Source organism: Tachyglossus aculeatus, chromosome 26 (genome assembly GCF_015852505.1).
Source record: "Tachyglossus aculeatus isolate mTacAcu1 chromosome 26, mTacAcu1.pri, whole genome shotgun sequence".
Lineage (NCBI taxonomy): Eukaryota > Metazoa > Chordata > Mammalia > Monotremata > Tachyglossidae > Tachyglossus > Tachyglossus aculeatus.
The window spans coordinates 17,559,976-17,580,999 of NC_052091.1; the positions used below are offsets into that span (position 1 = coordinate 17,559,976).

General features: G+C 45.5%; 1 protein-coding gene across 2 annotated transcripts in view; it reads right to left on the reverse strand.

Annotated features, from left to right (window-relative positions):
- ZFAND6 (zinc finger AN1-type containing 6) overlaps nucleotides 1-21,024 on the reverse strand; it is an 83,132-nt gene that overhangs the window by 31,212 nt on the left and 30,896 nt on the right. The window contains exon 2 of one of the 2 annotated variants that reach the window (XM_038767340.1): nucleotides 15,503-15,552. The exons of the other annotated variant lie outside the window; for it this stretch is intronic. The gene's annotated coding sequence lies outside the window, so the exon portion shown is untranslated. The remainder of the gene's footprint in view (nucleotides 1-15,502; nucleotides 15,553-21,024) is intronic. 2 annotated transcript variants of the gene reach the window in all.

Below are 21,024 nucleotides of genomic sequence, written 5' to 3' on the forward strand. Positions count from 1 at the left end.
GTTCTAAGCGCTGGGGAGGTTACAAGGTGACCAGGTTGTCCCACGGAGGGCTCACAGTCTTAATCCCCATTTTACAGATGAGGGAACTGAGGCACAGAGAAGTGAAGTGACTTGCCCCAAGTCACACGGCTGAAAATTGGAGGAGCCGGGATTTGAACCCATGACCTCTGACTCCAAAGCCCGGGTTCTTTCCACCGAGCCACGCTGCTTCTCGATATCATGATAAACAGACACAATCCCTGCCCACAATGACAATATCACGATAATATCACGATAAACAGACACAATCCCTGCCCACAATGAGCGCGCAGCGCAGAGGCGGGCGTGAAGACAAATAAATAAAATGACAGATATGTACTTAAGTGCCGTGGGGCTGGTGGACGGGAAGAGCAAAGGGAACAACAAGTCAGGGTGACGCAAAAGGGAGGAGGAGATGAGGAAGGGTGGGGCTTGGTCTGCGAAGGCCTCTTAGAGGAGATGGGCCTTCAATAAGGCTTCGGGGGGAAGAGAGGAGGATGAGTAATTGTGTGTTGAATTTGAGGAGGAAGGGCATCCCAGGCCAGAGGCAGGACTGGCAGCGAGATAGGTGAGAAGGAGGCACGGTGAAGAAGGTTAAAGGAGCAAAGTGGGGGGGGCTGGGTTGTAATAATAATAATAATAATAATAATAATAATGATAATAATGGCATTTATTGAGCACTTACTATGTGCAAAGCCCTTTTCTAAGCGCTGGGGAGGTTACACGGTGATCAGGTTGTCCCACAGTGGGCTCAGAATTTTAATCCCCATTTGACAGTTGAAGTAACGGAGGCCCAGAGAAGGGAAGTGACTTGCCCAAAGTCGGGGGGGGGCTGGGTTGTAATAATAATAATAATGATTGCATTTATCGAGCACTTACTATGTGCAAAGCCCTTTTCTGAGCGCTGAGGAGGTTACACGGTGATTAGGTTGTCCCACGGGGAGCTCACAGTTTTAATCCCCATTTGACAGTTGAGGTAATGGAGGCCCAGGGAAGGGAAGTGACTTGTGCAAAGTCGGGGGGGGGGGGGGGGGGGGGCTGGGTTGTAATAATAATAATAATGATGGCATTTATCGAGCACTTACTATGTGCAAAGCCCTTTCCTAAGCGCTGGGGAGGTTACACAGTGATCAGGTTGTCCCACGGGGGGCTCACAGTTTTAATCCCCATTTGACAGTTGAGGTAACGGAGGCCCAGGGAAGGGAAGTGACTTGCGCAAAGTCGGGGGGGCGGGGTTGGAATAATAATAATAATGATGGCATTTATCGAGCACTTACTATGTGCAAAGCCCTTTTCTAAGCGCTGAGGAGGTTACACGGTGATCAGGTTGTCCCACGGGGGGCTCACAGTTTTAATCCCCATTAGACAGTTGAGGTAACGGAGGCCCAGGGAAAGGAAGTGACTTGCCCAAAGTCGGGGGGGGACTGGGTTGTAATAATAATAATAATAATGATGGCATTTATCGAGCACTTACTATGTGCAAAGCCCTTTTCTAAGCGCTGGGGAGGTTACACGGTGATCAGGTTGTCCCACGGGGGGCTCACAGTTTTAATCCCCATTTGACAGTTGAGGTAACGGAGGCCCAGGGAAAGGAAGTGACTTGCCCAAAGTCGGGGGGGGACTGGGTTGTAATAATAATAATAATAATGATGGCATTTATCGAGCACTTACTATGTGCAAAGCCCTTTTCTAAGCGCTGGGGAGGTTACACGGTGATCAGGTTGTCCCACGGGGGGCTCACAGTTTTAATCCCCATTTGACAGTTGAGGTAACGGAGGCCCAGGGAAGGGAAGTGACTTGCCCAAAGTCACCCCGCTGACAATTGGCAGACCCGGGATTTGAACCCACGACCTCGGACTCCAAAGCCCGGGTGGGGAGGTGATTCAGGGCTAAGGTGACGGATGGCTTTAAAGCCACTGGTGAGGGGGTTTTCTTTGACGCGGAGGTGGATGGGCAACCACTGGAGTTTTTTTTGAAAATGGGGGCAGCAGAATGAAGTATGGACTGGGTGGGGAGAGACAGGAAGCGGGGAGGTTAGCAAGGAGACAGACTATGACATGGACCTTAAAACAGGAGCTAATATTCAAGCCCTGAGTGAGGAACTCCCTGATTGATGTAAATAAATTACCCGGGTCTGCCAATTGTCAGCTGTGCCCCCTCCTCCTCCTCTCCATCCCCCCACCTTACCTCCTTCCCTTCCCCACAGCACCTGTATATATGTTTGTACGGATTTATTGCTCTATTTATTTATTCATTTTACTGGTACATATTTATTCTCCTTATTTTATTTTGTTAATATGTTTCGTTTTGCTCTCAGTCTCCCCCTCCTAGACTGTGAGCCCGTTGTTGGGAAGGGACCGCCTCTCTATGTTGCCGACTTGGACTTCCCAAGCGCTTAGTCCAGTGCTCTGCACACAGTAAGCGCTCAATAAATACGACTGAATCAATCAATCATATTTATCGAGCGCTTACTGTGTGCAGGACACTGGACTAAGCGCTTGGGAAGTACAAGTTGGCAACATATAGAGACAGTCCCTACCCACTCACAGTCTAAAAGGGGAGACAGAGAACAAAACCAAACATACTAACAAAATAAAATAAATAGAATAGATAGGTACAAGGAAAATAAATAAATAGAGTAATAAATACGTACAAACATATATACATATATACAGGTGCAGTGAGGAAGGGAAGGAGGTAAGATGGGGAATGAATAATGAATGAATAAAAGAACCTATTTCTTTTTCAGTGGTATTTGTTAAGCACTTACATTAAGCACTGAAGTAGACAGCCAATCTAGTAGGATTGGAAGCCAGGTCCTCTAACTTCCCAAGACTCCAGTTCTTTTCACTAGGCCACGCTGCTTTTCCCGGATTCATTCATTCATTCAATCGCATTTATTGAGCGCTTACTGTGTGCAGAGCACTGGACTAAGCGCTTGGGAAGTACAAGCTGGCAACATATAGAGACAGTCATTCATTCATTCAACCGTATTTACTGAGCGCTTACTGTGGGCAGAACACTGTACTAGATAGAAGCAAATCATTCATTCATTCAATCGTATTTATTGAGCGCTTACTATGTGCAGAGCACTGGACTAAGCGCTTGGGAAGTCCAAGTTGGCAACATCTAGAGACGGTCCCTACCCAACAACGGGCTCACAGTCTAGAAGAGGGAGACGGACAACAAAACAAAACATGTAAAGCACTGAACTAAGCCCTAACACCATTGAATGAATGAATGAATATGTATATATGTTTGTACATATTTATTACTCTATTTATTTTATTTGTACATATTTATTCTACTTATTTTATTAATATGTGTTGCTCTGTTGTCCATCTCCCCCTTGTAGACTGTAAGCCCACTGTTGGGTAAGGACCGTCTCTATATGTTGCCCACCTGTACTTCCCAAGCACTTCGTCCAGTGCTCTGCACACAGGAAGCGCTCAATAAATACAATTGAATGAATGAATATGTATATATGTTTGTATGTATTTATTACTCTTTATTTTATTTGTACATATTTATTCTACTTATTTTATTAATATGTGTTGCTTTGTTGTCCGTCTCCCCCTTGTAGACTGTGAGCCCGCTGTTGGGTAGGGACCGGCTCTCTATGTTGCCCACTTGGACTTCCCAAGCGCTTAGTCCAGTGCTCTGCACACAGTAAGCGCTCAATACAATTGAATGAATATGTATATATGTTTGTACGTATTTATTACTCTATTTGTAACATATTTATTCTATTTATTTTATTAATATGTGTTGTTTTGTTGTCCGTCTCCCCCTTCTAGACTGTGAGCCCGCTGTTGGGTAGGGACCGGCTCTCTATGTTGCCCACTTGGACTTCCCAAGCGCTTAGTCCAGTGCTCTGCACACAGTAAGCGCTCAATAAATACGATTGATTGAATGAATGGATCTTCCTCTGGCTTTTTCTTGCCGCTGACCTCTTTGGCTCCAATCCTCCCTCCGGCTTGGAACTGCCCCTTGGCTCCTCTCATCACCCCAGACCTTCTTGAATTACATCTCCTGGAGGCCTTCTCTGTTCAGTCTCATCTCCCCCCACCCACATCCCTTCCCTGTCCTGCCATTTTAGCTTCCCCTACATAATAATAATAATAATGTTGGCATTTATTACGCGCTTACCATGTGCAAAGCACTGTTCTAAGTGCTGGGGAGGGGTTACAAGGTGATCGGGAGGTCATTCATTCGTTCAATCGTATTTATTGAGCGCTGACTTGTGCAGAGCACTGTACTAAGTGCTTGGGAAGTCATTCATTCATTCAATCGTATTTATTGAGCGTTGACTGCGTGCAGAGCACTGTACTAAGCGCTTGGGAAGTCCACGTCGGCAACATATAGAGACGGTCCCTACCCATCAGCGGGCTCACAGTCTAGACAGACAACAAAACACGTAGACAGGTGTCAAAATGGTCAGAACAAATAGAGTTAAAGCCATGTGCACATCATTAACGAAATAAATAGAATAGTAAATATGTGCAAGTAAAATAAAGTAATAAATCTGTGCAAGTATATATATATATATATATATACACACACAAGTGCTGTGGGGAGGGTAAGGAGGTAAGGCGGGGGGCGATGGGGAGGAGGAGAGGAAAAAGGATCTTTCCACTAGGCCATGCTGATTCTTGTCCCACTGGGGGCTCACAGTCTTCATCCCCATTTTCCAGATGAGGGAACTGAGGCCCAGAGAAGTGAAGTGACTTGCCCAAAGTCACACAGCTGACAATTGGCGGAGCCGGGGCTTGAACCCATGACCTCTGACTCCAAAGCCCGGGCTCTTTCCACTGAGCCATGCCAATTTATTGAGTGGTTACTGTGGGCCGGGCACAATACTGAGCACTTGCGAGAGTACAACAAAGCAATATAACAGACACGTTCCCTGCTCACAAGGAGCTTACAGTTTAGAGGGGGAGACAGACATTCATATTCATTCAATTGTAATTATTGAGCACTTACTGTGTGCAGAGCACTGTACTAAGTGCTTGGGACGCACAAGTTGGCAACATCTAGAGACGGTCCCTACCCAACAGCGGGCTCACAGTCTAGAAGGGGGAGACGGACGACAAAACAAAGCATGTTAACAAAATAAAATAAATAGAATATGCACAAGTGAAATAAAGTAATAAATATGTACAAACATATATACGTATAAAGTTACAGCTACGGACAGAAGTACTGTGAGGCTGGGGAGGGGGATGAATAAAGGGGGTGATGCAGAAGGGGAAAGGGGGGGAGGTTAGTCAGGGAAGGCCTCCTGGAGGGGATGTGACTTCCAAAAGGCTTTGAAACGGGGGAGAGCCATTGTCTGCCGAAAGTGAAGAGGGAGGGCATTTCAGGTCAGAAGCGGGACGTGGGCGAGAGGTCGGCGGTGAAGACTGGATCGGGTACATTGAGAAGGCCAGCGCTATTAGAGCCAAGTGAGCTAAGCACTCAGCTTCTCACCCCAGTAGCACTTAAGCATAAATAAATCCTTAAATTCAATCAATCAATCAATCGTATTTATTGAGCGCTTACTGTGTGCAGATCACTGCACTAAGCACTTGGGAAGTACAAGTTGGCAACATATAGAGACAGTCCCTACCCAACAGTTTAAAAGGGGGAGACAGAGAACAAAACCAAACATACTAACAAAATGAAATAGAATAGATATGTACAAGTAAAATAAATAGAGTAATAAATATGTACAAACATATACACAGGTGCTGTGGGAAGGGAAGGAAGGGAAGGAAGGTAATTCAGTACCTTTCCCCTTTCCTCTAAACTATTTTAGATCACAAGCGTTCTTGCCCACGCCACTGTACGAGAAAACCCTTCTTACAACAGTGTTGCAAGGGGCAAACTCTGCCCGCGCGTTCACAAATTTCTTCCAACGCCGCGGCCGGCTATATTTAACCCGGCTTGCAAAATCAGGTGGTCGGCCCCTAATTCCCCTAACCCGACTCCGGCTAAGTGACGTATTGAAAACATATCTCCCGGCGGAGCTGAGCGCTCTGTGAAACTCCCCCAAACTGGCAGTAAATCACTTCAGTCACACAGCCAGATAAGGGTACAGATTTTTGGCAGCACGATGGTTTTCTTTTCCAGTACATACATGGAGTGTATAAGAAACCGCATCCTCTAATCTTTTCCAATTCTCTCTCATCAAGCGCAAGTGAAATTGGTCACGGGGCCAAGAGCAAGGTTTAAAGGATATAAAGAAATTTAAAATGAACGATAAACTGATAGAAAGATCAGTCAGTCTTCGAACTTAATGCAAAGCGAAGACCGAGGAAGCAGAATCGTTTTCACGGGGACAGTCGTTTCAGGGTAAGGATAACGTCTACAGTCACTAGCGCTTAGAACAGTGGTTGGCGCGTAGAAAGCGTTTAAAATACCACCACCTGTATATATGTATATCACCTGTATATATGTTTGTACATATTTATTACTCTATTTATTTATTTATTTTACTTGTACATATCTATCCTACTTATTTTATTTTGTTAGTATGTTTGGTTTTGTTCTCTGTCTCCCCCTTTTAGACTGTGAGCCCACTGTTGGGTCGGGACTGTCTCTATAAGTTGCCAATTTGTACTTCCCAAGCGCTTAGTACAGTGGTCTGCACATAGTAAGCGCTCAATAAATACGACTGATGATGATGATCACCAGCATGAGCTACGCTGAAATCTCCCCGCTCCAAAATAACCCGCCAAAGAAAAACAAAGACAGTTAAATCGCGCTGACGTAAAGTTAGAGAAGCAGCGTGGCTCAGTGGAGGTCATGGGTTCTAATCCCGGTGCCGCCACTTGTCAGCTGTGTGACTTTGGGCAAGTCACTTCACTATACGTTTGTACATATTTATTACTCTATTTATTTTACTTGTACACATCTATTCTATTTATTTTATTTTGTATTTATTACTCTATTTATTTTACTTGTACACATCTATTCTATTTATTTTATTTTGTTAATATGTTTGGTTTTGTTCTCTGTCTCCCCCTTCTAGACTGTGAGCCCACTGTTGGGTAGGGACTGTCTATATGTTGCCAACTTGTACTTCCCAAGCGCTTAGTACAGTGCTCTGCACACAGTAAGCGCTCAATAAATATGATTGATTGATTGATTTCCTGGGCCTCAGTTCCCTCATCTGTAAATTGGGGTTTAAGACTGTGAGCCCCACAAGGGACAACCTTATTACCTTGTATCCCCCCCCCCCCCCCAGCGCTTAAAACAGTATTTTGCACATAGTAAGCGCTTAATAAATGCCATCAACAGTTCAGCAGGGAGGCAACCTTCACTCACACAGTTGAGGCTGCTCCACAAACAGCTTCCTCACTTCCCCATTCTCATAAGCAACTGCTTCAAGTTTCTCTTCTGTGCAACTAAGCAACATTTTAAAACCAGTTTTGTGTGTGTCTTTCAGTTTCTTTCCTGGAATACACAATACGAAACAATTGAGACAATTTGGAACCCACTTGGAAATTTCCAGCAGTGTCCACAATAGCACTTAGGGCCACAAGAATCATCTGAAAGGGATGAAGAAAATGAAAATAAGCTCTTCTCTGTCCCAGTGTAAAGTTCAGCTGTTTTTATAAGAGGGATTTAAGGAGGTAGATGAGAGAGGACAACCCCAAGAACTGGCTTCTCCTTCCTCATTCCCCTTTCTCTACCACTGATGGACGACGACAGTCTCTTGGGACCAAGGAGAGGGAAGAGGGAACAGTAGAGCCCTAATTGTCCTATTTTCCCCAAAAAGTTTGTTAAAGACGGCTCATCCCGTTAGGAGATCATGGATGAGTGAAACTCTTCAATCCACAAGTGCCACTCTCTTGGGCCATTACTTCAGAACCACAGTCTGTTAGTTAACTATCTTGTTCCATCTTGGCACAGCATATTCCTATGTATTCATTCATTCAATTAATAATAATAATAATAATAATGGCAGTTATTAAGTGCTTACTATGTGCAAAGCGCTGTTCTAAGCGCTGGGGAGGTTACAAGGTGATCAGGTTGTCCCCCGGGGGGCTCACAGTTTTCATCCCCATTTTACAGATGAGGTAACTGGGGCACAGAGAAGTGAAGTGACTTGCCCAAAGTCACACAGCTGACAGTTGGGGGAGTTGGGATTTGAACCCATGACCTCTGACTCCAAAGCCCGGGCTCTTTCCACTGAGCCACGTTGTATTTATTGAGCACTGTACTACGCGCTTGGGAGAGTCCAATACAACAATAAACAGACGCATTCCTTTCCCACAAAGAGTGTACAGTCTAGAGGTGGGAAGACAGACCTTAATATAAAGAAACAAATCACAGATTCTTTCATTTATTTATTTTACTTGTACATATCTATTCTATTTATTTTGTTAATATGTTTTGTTTTGTTCTCTGTCTCCCCCTTCTAGACTGTGTGCCCGCTGTTGGGTAGGGACCGTCTCTATAGGTTGCCAACTTGGACTTCCCAAGCGCTTAGTACAGTGCTCTGCACACAGTGAGCGCTCAATAAATACGACTGATTGATTGATTGATTCAATCGCATTTACTGAGCACTTACGATGTGCAGAGCACCGTACTAAGCACTTGGAAAGTGCAGTTTAGCAACAAATAGAGACAATCCCTGCCCACAATGGGCTCACAGTCTACAAGGGGGGGGAGACAGACATGCAAACAAGTAAACAGGCATCAGTATAAATAGAATTATAGATATATACACATCATTAATAAAATAAATAGAATTATAGGTACATGTAAGTGCTGTAGGGCGGGGAGGGGGGTAGAGCAGAGGGAGTGAATGGGGGTGATGGGAAGGGGAGGGGGATGAGCCCGCTGTTGGGAAGGGACTGTCTCTATATGTTGCCAACTTGTACTTCCCAAGCGCTTAGTACAGTGCTCTGCACACAGTAAGCGCTCAATAAATATGATTGATTGACTGATTGATAAGTGCTGTGGGGCTGGGAGGGGAGGGAAGAAGAAAAGGGAGCAAGCCAGGGCGAGGCAGAAGGGAGTGGGAGAAGAGGAAAGGGGGACTGAGTCAGGGAAGGCCTCTTGGAGGAGATGCGCCTTCCATAAGTAATAATAATAATGATGGCATTTATTAAGCGCTTACTATGTGCAAAGCACTGTTCATACGTCTTTGAAGTCGGGGGAAGAGTCATTAATAATAATAATGACGGCATTTATTAAGCACTTACCATGTGCAAAGCACTGTTCTAAGCGCTGGGGAGGTTACAAGGTTGTCCCACTGGGGGCTCACGAGGCTTCATCCCCATTTTCCAGATGAGGGAACGGAGGCCCAGAGGAGTGAAGTGACTGGCCCAAAGTCACACAGCTGGCGGAGTCGGGATTTGAACCCATGACCTCTGTCTCCAAAGCCCGGGCTCTTTCCACTGAGCCATGCGGCTTCACTGTGTGTTGGAATAGAGGAGGGAGGATGCCCCGGGCTGGAGGCGGGACAAGGGGTCGGTGCTCGGGAGGGGAGATGAGGCACGGTGAGGAGGTGAGAGGAGCGAAGTGTGCGGGCTGGAGAAGGAGAGAAGGGAGGTGAGGTAGAAGGGGGCGAGGGATGTGTCTCTATATGTTGCCAACTTGTACTTCCCAAGCGCTTAGTACAGTGCTCTGCACACAGTAGGCGCTCAATAAATACGATTGATTGATTGATTGATGGACAGCCTTGAAGCCGAGAGTGAGGAGTTTTTGCCTGATCTGAAGGTTGACGGGCAACCACTGGAGATTTTTGAGGAGGGGAGCGACATGCCCAGAGCGTTTCTGTCGGAGATGGCTGCTAGGGAGGGGGCAAGAATCCCTCCACGTTGCCAACTTGGACTTCTCAAGCGCTTAGTACAGTGCTCTGCACACAGTAAGCGCTCAGTAAATACGACTGAACGAATGGTATGATGCGAAGGAGAGGTGTTAGATGCGCAGGCGGAGGGGGTGGAGATTGAGAGGAGGCAGATGAACTCCAGTAGACATACTGTTGGGAAGGATGGAGGAGCTGAAGAGGGGGCCAGAAGGAGGGAGGACTCGTTCATTCATTCATTCATTCAATCATATTTATTGAGCATTTACTGTGTGCAGAGCACTGTACTAAGCGCTTGGGAAGTCCAAGTTGGCAACATCTAGAGACGGTCCCTACCCAACAGTGGGCTCACAGTCTAGAAGGGGGAGACAGAGAACAAAACATATTAACAAAATAGAATAAATTTAGGCCCCGAACACCCCAGTTACCAGGGGCTGGCACGTTCAGTTACGGAATGATTCCTCCGCCGGATCAATCTGAATAATCCACTTTTAAACACGGGTGTGAATTTTAGATAAAATGCCTCCAGACAATGATTTTCTTATCAGGTGAATGAGGTAACCCCTTCCTATGATTCCTCTCCAGAGGTCTCACTCCTCTTTAGTTCATTCATTCATTCATTCATATTTATTGAGCCCTTACTGTGTGCAGAGCACTGGACTAAGTGCTTGGGAAGTCCAAGTTGGCAACATATAGAGGCGGTCCCTACCCAACAGCGGGCTCAGGCTTTATAAATGCCATCATTATCATTATTATTAGCCACATATAGTGAGTTGGAACGTCCTGAGGGGATGCGGAGGTCTCAAGCTCGCTTCTAATTCCAGTTGAACGCCTGTTTGAATTAGTCTGAATTAGTTGCAATCCACGGGAGCGACTGCCATTATGGGCAGGGAATGTTTCTGTTACACTGGTGGGTTGTCCTCTCCCAAGCACTTAGTACAGTGGCCACCCATAGTAAGCAATCAAACGTCACTGATCGATTGATATTACATACTTGGACCGACTGAGGCGAACGCTTTAATGCGGGAACTAGACAAGACACTTCATTTTCCTTGATTTTCACCTACACTGTTCTGCTGCATTATGAAATCGAAGTGAATTCGACGCTTTTTCTGTAGCTGGTTACAACACTCCCTCCCACCCCAATCCTGGAGTACAGTCCTTTACGCTGAATCATTTCACATACCGGCTGTGCCCGAACGCAGAACTCCACTCCTCCCACTCCCAAAGTTTCTTCATGATCTAAACGGCATGTGTGTACACACATACCGCTGAAAGACCCTAGCCAAACTCGCAGAAGAATATATTTTATCCCCAACGGGGCAGTTTCACAAAAACATTACACCTGAGAAGCCCGTAGTGTTCGGTACCGCTAACCTTCCTGGACGATTATTAAAGGCTTGATCAGGAAGCCGTCATTATTCCGGGATCTTTTCAGCCCCAGTGGAAACTGCTCCGTCAGAGATCTGGGAAGAGTGACACTCGGGAATGAGCACCCACGGAGAAGCGGGACGTCCTGCGCGACAAAACTGTAGCATACGGAAGTCTAGAAAGCCGATCGCTATACGACGGATGAGATTCGGAGTCCCCGATAACAGCGCATCCTGCTACTCTTAAAAATCTAGAAAAGTTCACCTGAAGATGCTTTCTGCTTAAGATGCTTCTGACATGTAACCGAAACAAAAAACCTAAATAATAATAATAATAATGTTGGTATTTGTTAAGCGCTTACTATGTGCAAAGCACTGTTTGGGGAGGTTACAAGGTGATCAGGTTGTACCACGGGGGGGCTCACAATTTTAATCCCCATTTTCCAGATGAGGTAACTGAGGCGCAGAGAAGTTAAGGGACTTGCCCAAAGTCACACAGCTGACAGTTGGCAGAGCTGGGATTTGAACCCATGACCTCTGACTCCAAAGCCCAGGCTCTTTCCACTGAGCCACAGCAGCTTCTCAGCCACAGCAGCTTCTCAATAAAAACCAGCGCCATTTCAACCTCAGGATTGCAAGGAGGACCCAACACAGCGTGGCTCAGTGGGAAGAGCCTGGGCTTTGGAGTCAGAGGTCGTGGGTTCAAATCCCGGCTCCACCAATGGTCAGCTGTGTGACTTTGGGCAAGTCACTTCGTCCCCCTCTCCATCCCCCCCGTCTAACCTCCTTCCCTTCCCCACAGCACCTGTATATATGTATATATGTTTGTACATATTTATTACTCTATTTATTTTACTTGTACATATCTATTCTATTTTATTTTGTTAATATGTTTGGTTTTGTTTTGTACATATCTATTCTATTTATTTTGTTAATATGTTTGGTTTTGTTCTCCGTCTCCCCCTTCTAGACTGTGAGCCCACTGTTGGGTAGAGACTGTCTCTGTATGTTGCCAACCTGTACTTCCCAAGCGCTTAGTACAGTGCCCTGCACACAGTAAGCGCTCAATAAATACGACTGATTGATTGATTGGTTGATTGATTCTCTTCTCTGGGCCTCAGTTCCCTCATCTGTAAAATGGGGATTAAGACTGTGAGCCCCCCGTGGGACAACCTGATCACCTTGTAACCTCCCCAGCGCTTAGAACAGTGCTTTGCACATAGTAAGCGCTCAGTGGAAAGAGCCTGGGCTTTGGAGTCAGAGGTCATGGGTTCAAATCCCAGCTCTGCCAACTGTCAGCTGTGTGACTTTGGGCAAATCACTTCACTTCTCTGTGCCTCAGTTACCTCATCTGTAAAATGGGGATGAAGACTGTGAGCCCCCTGGGGAACGACCTGATCATCTTGTAACCTCCCCAGCGCTTAGAACGGTGCTTTGCATATAGTAAGCGCTTAATAAATGCCATTATGATGACTACGGTGCTCTGCACACAGTAAGCGCTTAATAAATTCGATTGAACAAATGAATGAATGAATGGGACCACCTGATTACCTTGTATCTACCCCCAGCGCTTACAACAGTGCTTGGCACATAGTAAGCGCTTAAAAGTACCAACATTACTATTAATTATTATTATTATTATTATTATCATTAACCTGAGGGAAGCACTGACATCTCAATTTAGGGAGTCAAGGCATTTGCGACGCTTTTCCCCAATGAGCAAATGTGACATACAAGTGTTGGCGCATCCGCACGGAGAGGAAGGGTGAGGTCAGGAAACAGCATGACACAGACCGGTTTCGGAGGACGGCTGAGGTAGAAATCAAGTCACCAGGAGGCAAATTTAAAGAACTCCTTTGCAGAGAGGAGGGGGCAGGGGGGTGATTTTTCATTCTTCCACCTTCTGGGTGAAACCGCGCTTTCGGTCGAATTTCTCGCGCTAACGCTCTCGACTTCTGGATGCGAGGAGAGTCTGCACCCGGGATGATACGGAGCGAGAGTAATTCCGAGAGGCCCCACCAGTTCTGTTCAGAAGAGATAGAGAGGGCTGCCCTGATAAAGAGTGAGGGCTACCAAATCAAACAACTTCATGCCCACGCTCCACATTTATTCAGCACTTGCCAGGTACAGATACAGGTACTGTACTTCCCAAGCGCTTAGTACAGTGCTCTGCACATAGTAAGCGCTCAATAAATACGATTGACTGATTGACTGATTACAGAGCACTCAAAAAAATTGCACTTATCCACCACGGCTTACAACTGAACGGTAGAGTCGGGCAGACGCGTATTTTGTGGAGCCCGTTTCTAGACTGTGAGCCCGTCGTTGGGTAGGGACCGTCTCTATATGTTGCCAGACTGTGAGCCCACTGTTGGGTAGGGACTGTCTCTATATGTTGCCAACTTGGACTTCCCAAGCGCTTAGTACAGTGCTCTGCACACAGTAAGCGCTCAATCAATACGATTGATTGACTGTATTTCCCAAGCGCTTCGTACAGCGCTCTGCACACAGTAAGTGCTCAATAAATACGATTATGAATGTGCATACTTTGGGATCCATCAATGGTATTAACTGAGGGCTTATTATATGTGATGCACTGTACTAAGCTTTTGGGAGAGGAAAATATGACAAAGTTGGTAGACACGTTTCCTATTCATTCATTCATTCAATCGTATTTGCTGAGCGCTTACTGTGTGCAGAGCACTGTACGAAGTGTTTGGGAAGTACAAGTTGGCAACATATAGGGACAGTCCCTACCCAACAGTGGGCTCACAGTCTTCAAATCTTTATTTAAAACCGCATCTCCTCCAAGAAGCCTTCCCCCATTAGCCCCTCATTTCAGACGATCTCTCTCCTTACCTTCAAATCTTTATTAAAAACCCCATCTCCTCCAAGAAGCCTTCCCCCATTAGCCCCATTTCAGACAATCTCTCTCCTCACCTTCAAATCTTTATTAAAAACCCCATCTCCTCCAAGAAGCCTTCCCCCATGAGACCCTCATTTCAGACGATCTCTCCTCACCTTCAAATCTTTATTAAAAACCACATCTCCTCCAAATAGCCTTCCCCCATTAGCCCCTCATTTCAGACGATCTCTCTCCTCACCTTCAAATCTTTATTAAAAACCCCATCTCCTCCAAGAAGACTTCCCCCATTAGACCCTCATTTCCTCTTCTCCCACTCCCTTGTCGTCCTATTTGTCCTCTTTACTCACCCCACTCCAGCCAATTATCACCCCCTTCAAAGCCTTATTGAAGGCCCACCTCCTCCAAGACGCCTTCCCAGACTAAGCCCCGCTTTTCCCCATCTCCCACTCCCTTCTGCGTCGCTCTGACTTGCTCCCTTTGCTCTTCCCCCGCAGCACTTACGTATATCTGTAATTTTATTTATTTATATTGATATCTGCTTATTTGTATCAGTATCTGCCTCCCCCCATCTAGATCGTGAACTCACTGTGGGCAGGGATTGCCTCTCTTTATTGTTGTATTTTACCTTCCCAAGAGCTTAGTACAGTGCCCTGCACACAGTAAGCACTTAATAAATATGACTGAATGAAGGAATTTATATTTATATTATATTTATATTATATTTTATTATTATATTATATATTTATAATATTTATATTTAATGCCTGCCTCCCCCGCTGGACTGTAAGCCTCTTACAGGCAGGGAACATGTCTAACAACTCTGGTACACTTAGAGAAACGACGTGGCTTAGTGGGAAAAGCCTGGGCTTGGAAGTCAGAGGACGCGGGTTCTAATCCCAGCTTGTCAGCTGTGTGACTTTGGGTAAGTCACTTCACTTCTCTGGGCCTCAGTTTCCTCACCCGTAAAATGGGGATTAAGACTGTGAGCCCCACATGGGACAACCTGCTAACCTTGGATCTATCCCAGTGCTTAGAACAGTGCTTGGCACATAGTAAGCGCTTAAAAAATACCATCATCATTATTGCTGCACTCTTCCAAGTGCTTAGTACGGTGCTCTGCACACAGTAAGTGCTCAATAAACTTGATTGATTCTCCGGCTACCCTCGAGTTTGCACTCTTTTCTCCTCCCAAGGGGACATTACTTACTGTTGTCGCTCCGTCTCTCCGTGCGGAGATTCCACAACCTGACCGCCTGGTAACCTCCCCAGTGCTTAGAACAGTGCTTGGCACATAGTAAGCGCTTAAAAAATACCATCATCATTATTGCTGTACTCTTCCAAGTGCTTAGTATGGTGCTCTGCACACAGACAGTGCTCAATAAATTTGACTGATTCTCCGGCTACCCTCGAGTTTGTACCCTTTTCTCCTCCCAAGGGAATATTACTTACTGTTGACGCTCCGTCTCTCCGTGCGGAGATTCCACAGTCGTCCTCCTGTCCTGGGAAGATTTTTCTTGTTAGCTTATTTCATCCTCCTCTTCAGTACCACATCCCCCCATTTCATCTGAACACCCATCCCCGGCAGCCCTTTAATGCATTGATTTCCTTCCCTGCCCCATGTTTCCATCGTCCCTCTAGACAATAATAATAATAATAATGATAATAATAATAATAATTGGCATTTGTTAAGCGCTTACTATGTGCAAAGCACTGTTCTAAGCGCTGGGGAGGATACAGGGTAATCAGGTTGTCCCACGTGGGGCTCACAGTCTTAATCCCCATTTTACAGATGAGGTAACTGAGGTCCAGGGAAGTTAAGTGACTTGCCCAAGATCGCACGGCAGATGTGGTGGAGTCGGAATTCGAACCCATAACCTCTGACTCCAAAGCCCGGGCTCTTTCCACTGAGCCACGCCGCTTCCCATGTAAGCTCGTTATGGGCAGGGATCGTGTCTGCCAGTTCTCCCAAGTGCTTAATACAGTATTCTGCACATAGTAAGCGCTCAATAAATACCACTGATTGATTAATTCCATTTCTTTGAGGGTCCACTCTACCTAGCAGGAATTCCAATTCAAATGTTACCTTTTCAGCCTTTGTCCCACTGCGATTTTGCGAGGGGTTTTTTGCAGATTTCAACACCTGCTAGTATCTCTCGTCTAATCCACCCTCCCTGTTCGTGCCCCAAAGAGGCAGTTCAGGGGTCTTCCCTGATCATGGGGGCATTTCCTTTCAGTCGTATTTATGGAGCGCTTACTGTGTGCAGAGCACTGTACTAAGCGCTTGGGAAATACAAGTTGGCAACATACAGAGACGGTCCCCACCCACACCGTCTGGAGGCAATATCGGGGGGAGATGGAGCCAGGAAGTGTGACTTTGAGCAAGTCACTTTACTTAATAATAATAATAATAATAAATAATAATGGCATTTATTAAGCGCTTACTATGTGCAAAGCACTGTGCTAAGCGCTGGGGAGGTTCCAAGGTGATCAGGTTGTCCCCCCGGGGGGCTCACAGTCTTCATCCCCATTTTTCCAGATGGGGTCACTGAGGCCCAGAGAAGTGAAGTGACTGTAGACTATAGACTGTATATATAGTGACTATAGACTGTAAGCACCTCTATAGATGTTTGTACAGATTTATTACTCTATTTGACTTGTACATATTGACTATTCTATTTATTTTATTTTGTTAATGATGTGCATCTAGCTTTACTTCTGTTCATTCTGATGACGTGACACCTGTTCACGTGTTTTGTTTTGTCGTCTGTCTCCCCTTTCTAGACTGTGAGCCCGTTGTTGGGGAGGGACCGTCTCTACATGTTGCCGACTTGTACTTCCCAAGCGCTTAGTACAGTGCTCTGCACACAGTAAGCGCTCAATAAATACGATTGAATGGATGAATGAATGAATGAATATTGTGGGCAAGGAACATGTATTATTACTCTATTTATTGGGCAGGGACAGTCTCTACTAATAGCCAACTTAGTTCAGTGGAGTCAGAGGTCGTGGGTTCGAATCCCGGCTCCGCCACAAGTCTGCTGGGTGACCTCGGGCAATCAATCAATCGTTTTTATTGAGCACTTACTGTGTGCAGAGCACTGTACTAAGCGCTTGGGAAGTACAAGCTGGCAACATCTAGAGACAGTCCCTACCCAACAGTGGGCTCACAGTCTAGAAGGGGGAGACAGAGAACAAAACCAAGCACACTAACAAAATAAAATAAATAGAATAGGTAGGTACAAGTAAAATAAATAAATAGAGTAATAATAGGCAAGTCACTTAACTTCTCTGAGCCTCCGTTCCCTCATCTGTAAAAATGGGGATGAAGACGGTGAGCCCCACGTGGGACAACTTGATCACGCTGTATCCCCCCGCAGCGCTTAGAACAGTGCTTTGCATATAGTAAGTGCTTAACAAATGCCATCATTATTATTATTACTCTATTTATTGGGCAGGGACAGTCTCTACATACTGCCAACTTAATACAGTGCTCTGCACACAGTAAGCGCTCAAGAAAATACGATTGAACAACTGAATGAATCCCCTGCACATAGTAAGTGCTTAACAAATACCATTATTATTATTATTATTATTATTATTATTATTATTTAGCAGGCCCAGTCCCTGCAGTAAGCACTTAACAAATGCCATCATTATTATTAGTACTCTATCTATTGGGCAGGGACAGTCTCTACATACTGCCAACTTAATACAGTGCTCTGCACACAGTAAGCGCTCAAGAAAATACGACTGAACGACTGAATGAATGCCTTGCACATAGTAAGTGCTTAACAAATACCACTATTATTATTATTATTTAGGAGGCCCAGTCCCTGCAGTAAGCGCTTAACAAATGCCATCATTATTATTATTACTCTATCTATCGGGCAGGGACAGTCTCTACATACTGCCAACTTAATACAGTGCTCCGCACACAGTAAGCGCTCAAGAAAATACGACTGAACGACTGAATGAATGCCTTGCACATAGTAAGTGCTTAACAAATACCATTATTATTATTATTATTGTTTAGGAGGCCCAGTCCCTGCAGTAAGCGCTTAACAAATGCCATCATTATTATTATTACTCTATCTATCGGGCAGGGACAGTCTCTACATACTGCCAACTTAATACAGTGCTCTGCACACAGTAAGCGCTCAAGAAAATACGACTGAACGACTGAATGAATGCCTTGCACATAGTAAGTGCTTAACAAATACCATTATTATTATTACTATTATTATTTAGGAGGCCCAGTCCCTGCAGTAAGCGCTTAACAAATGCCATCATTATTATTATTACTCTATCTATTGGGCAGGGACAGTCTCTACATACTGCCAACTTAATACAGTGCTCTGCACACAGTAAGCGCTCAAGAAAATACGACTGAACGACTGAATGAATGCCTTGCACATTGTAAGTGCTTAACAAATACCATTATTATTATTATTATTATTATTATTTAGCAGGCCCAGTCCCTGCCCATTATTATTATTATTATTTAGCAGGCCCAGTCCCTGCCCGGGGAAGAGTTTACCGTCTAGAGGATCGGGGTGCTGACTGATTGAAAGGGGAGAGAAATGACACGGTCCTAAATATATCGTGCCCGTGACCTTTTCTGATTCACCGGCCGGGTTACAGCTAATATTCTGCCGGCCTTGCTGTTTCTCCCTCCAGGAGAGTGACTTCGGATCCAAAGTCCCTGAGGACCACCGCAAGTTACATGACTGTGAGCCCACTGTTGGGTCGGGACCGTCTCTGTACGTTGCCAACTTGTACTTCCCAAGCGCTTAGTCCAGTGCTCTGCACACAGTAAGCGCCCAATAAATACGATTGATCGATTTGAACCAGGCTACACATGCAAGGCAATCAGGCCCATCTTCACCAGCCTGGAGGAGCAGTGTGGCTCGGTGGAAAGAGCACTGGACTAAGCGCTCAATAAATACGACTGAATGAATGAATGAATGAAGAGCCTGGGCTTTGGAGTCAATCCATCAATCAATCGTATTTATTGAGTGCTTACTGTGTGCAGAGCACTGGACTAAGCGCTTGGGAAGTCCAAGTTGGCAACATCTAGAGACGGTCCCGACCCAACTGTGGGCTCACAGTCTAGAAGGGGGAGACAGAGAACAAAACATATTGACAAAATAAAATAAATAGAATAGATAGGTAGAAGTAAAATAAATAAATACATAGAGTAATAAATCTGTACAAAGCAGCGTGGCTCAGTGGAAAGAGCCCGGGATCTGGAGTCCGAGGTCGTGGGTTCAGATCCCGGCTCCGCCAAGTGCCAGCTGGGTGACTTTGGGCAAGTCACTTCACTTCTCTGGGCCTCAGTGAGCTCATCTGGAAAATGGGGATGAAGACTGTGAGCCCCCCCCGTGGGACAACCTGATCACCTTGTAACCTCCCCAGCGCTTAGAACGGTGCTTGGCACATAGTAAGCGCTTAATAAATGCCATCATTATTATATATACAGGCGCTGTGGGGAAGGGAAGGAGGTAAGGCGGGGGGGGATGGAGAGGGGGAGAAGGGGGAGTCAGAGGTCATGGGTTCAAATCTCAGCTCTGCCACTTGTCAGCTGCGTGGCTTTGGGCAAGTCACTTCGCTTCTCTGGCCCTCAGTTACCTGATATGGAAAATGGGGATTAAGCCTGTGGGACAACCTGATCACCCTGTAACCTGCCCGGTGCTTAGAGCAGTGCTTTGCACATAGTAAGCGCTTAATAAGTGTTTACTCCTGTCCACATGTTTTGTTTTGTTGTCTGTCTCCCCCTTCTAGACTGTGAGCCCGTTGTTGGGTTGGGACCGTCTCTATGTGTTGCCAACTTGTACTTCTCAAGCGCTTAGTACAGTGCTCTGCACAAAGTAAGCGCTCAATAAATACAACTGAATGAATGAATAAATGCCATTATTATTACAGAGCAATGCATCAATGGGTGCAGAGCACGACCAACCGCCCCAGCTCATTTTCTTTCTTAAAAATTGGTCCATCTGCTTAGTTTCCATACAATTAGTGATTGTATGGAAACTCACCTTCCCACTCCTTTTTTTATGGTATTTGTGAAGCGCTTACTAATCAATCAATCAATTGTATTTATTGAGCGCTTACTGTGTGGAGAGCACTGTACTAAGCGCTTGGGAAGTACAAGTTGGCAACATATAGAGACGGTCCCTACCCAACAGCGGGCTCACAGTCTAGAAGGGGGAGACAGAGAACAAAACCAAACACACTAACAAAATAAAATAAATAGAATAGATATGTACAAGTAAAATAAATCAATAAATAAATAGAGTAACAAATATGTACAAACATATATACATGTGCTGTAGGGAAGGGAAGGAGGTACGATGAGGGGGATGGAGAGGGGGACGAGGGGGAGAGGAAGGAAGGGGCTCGGTCTGGGAAGGCCTTCTAGAAGAAACACAGGCTGTAAAATGAGCCCAGGACCGTAAGTCATTTAATATTCATTCATTCAACTGTATTTATTGAGCGCTTACTGTGTGCAGAGCACTGTACTAAGCGCCTGGGGAGTCCAAGGTGGCAACATCTAGAGAGGGTCCCTACCCAACAGCAGGCTCAGTCTAGAAGAAACACAGGCTGCAAAATGAGCCCAGAACTGTAAGTCATTTCATTCATTCATTCAATCGTATTTATTGAGCGCTTACTGTGTGCAGAGCACTGTACTAAGTGCTTGGGAAGTCCAAGTTGGCAACATAGAGAGACGGTCCCTACCCAACAGCGGGCTACTTACTAGGTGCCAGACACTGTACTAAACTCTGGGGTAGATAGATGAATATCATTCATTCATTCAATCGTATTTATTGAGCGCTTACTGTGTGCAGAGCACTGTACTAAGCGCTTGGGAAGTACAAGTTGGCAACATATAGGGACGGTCCCTACCCAACCCAACAATGGGCTACTTACTATGCGCCAGGCACTGTACTAAGCTCTGGGGCAGATAGATGAAT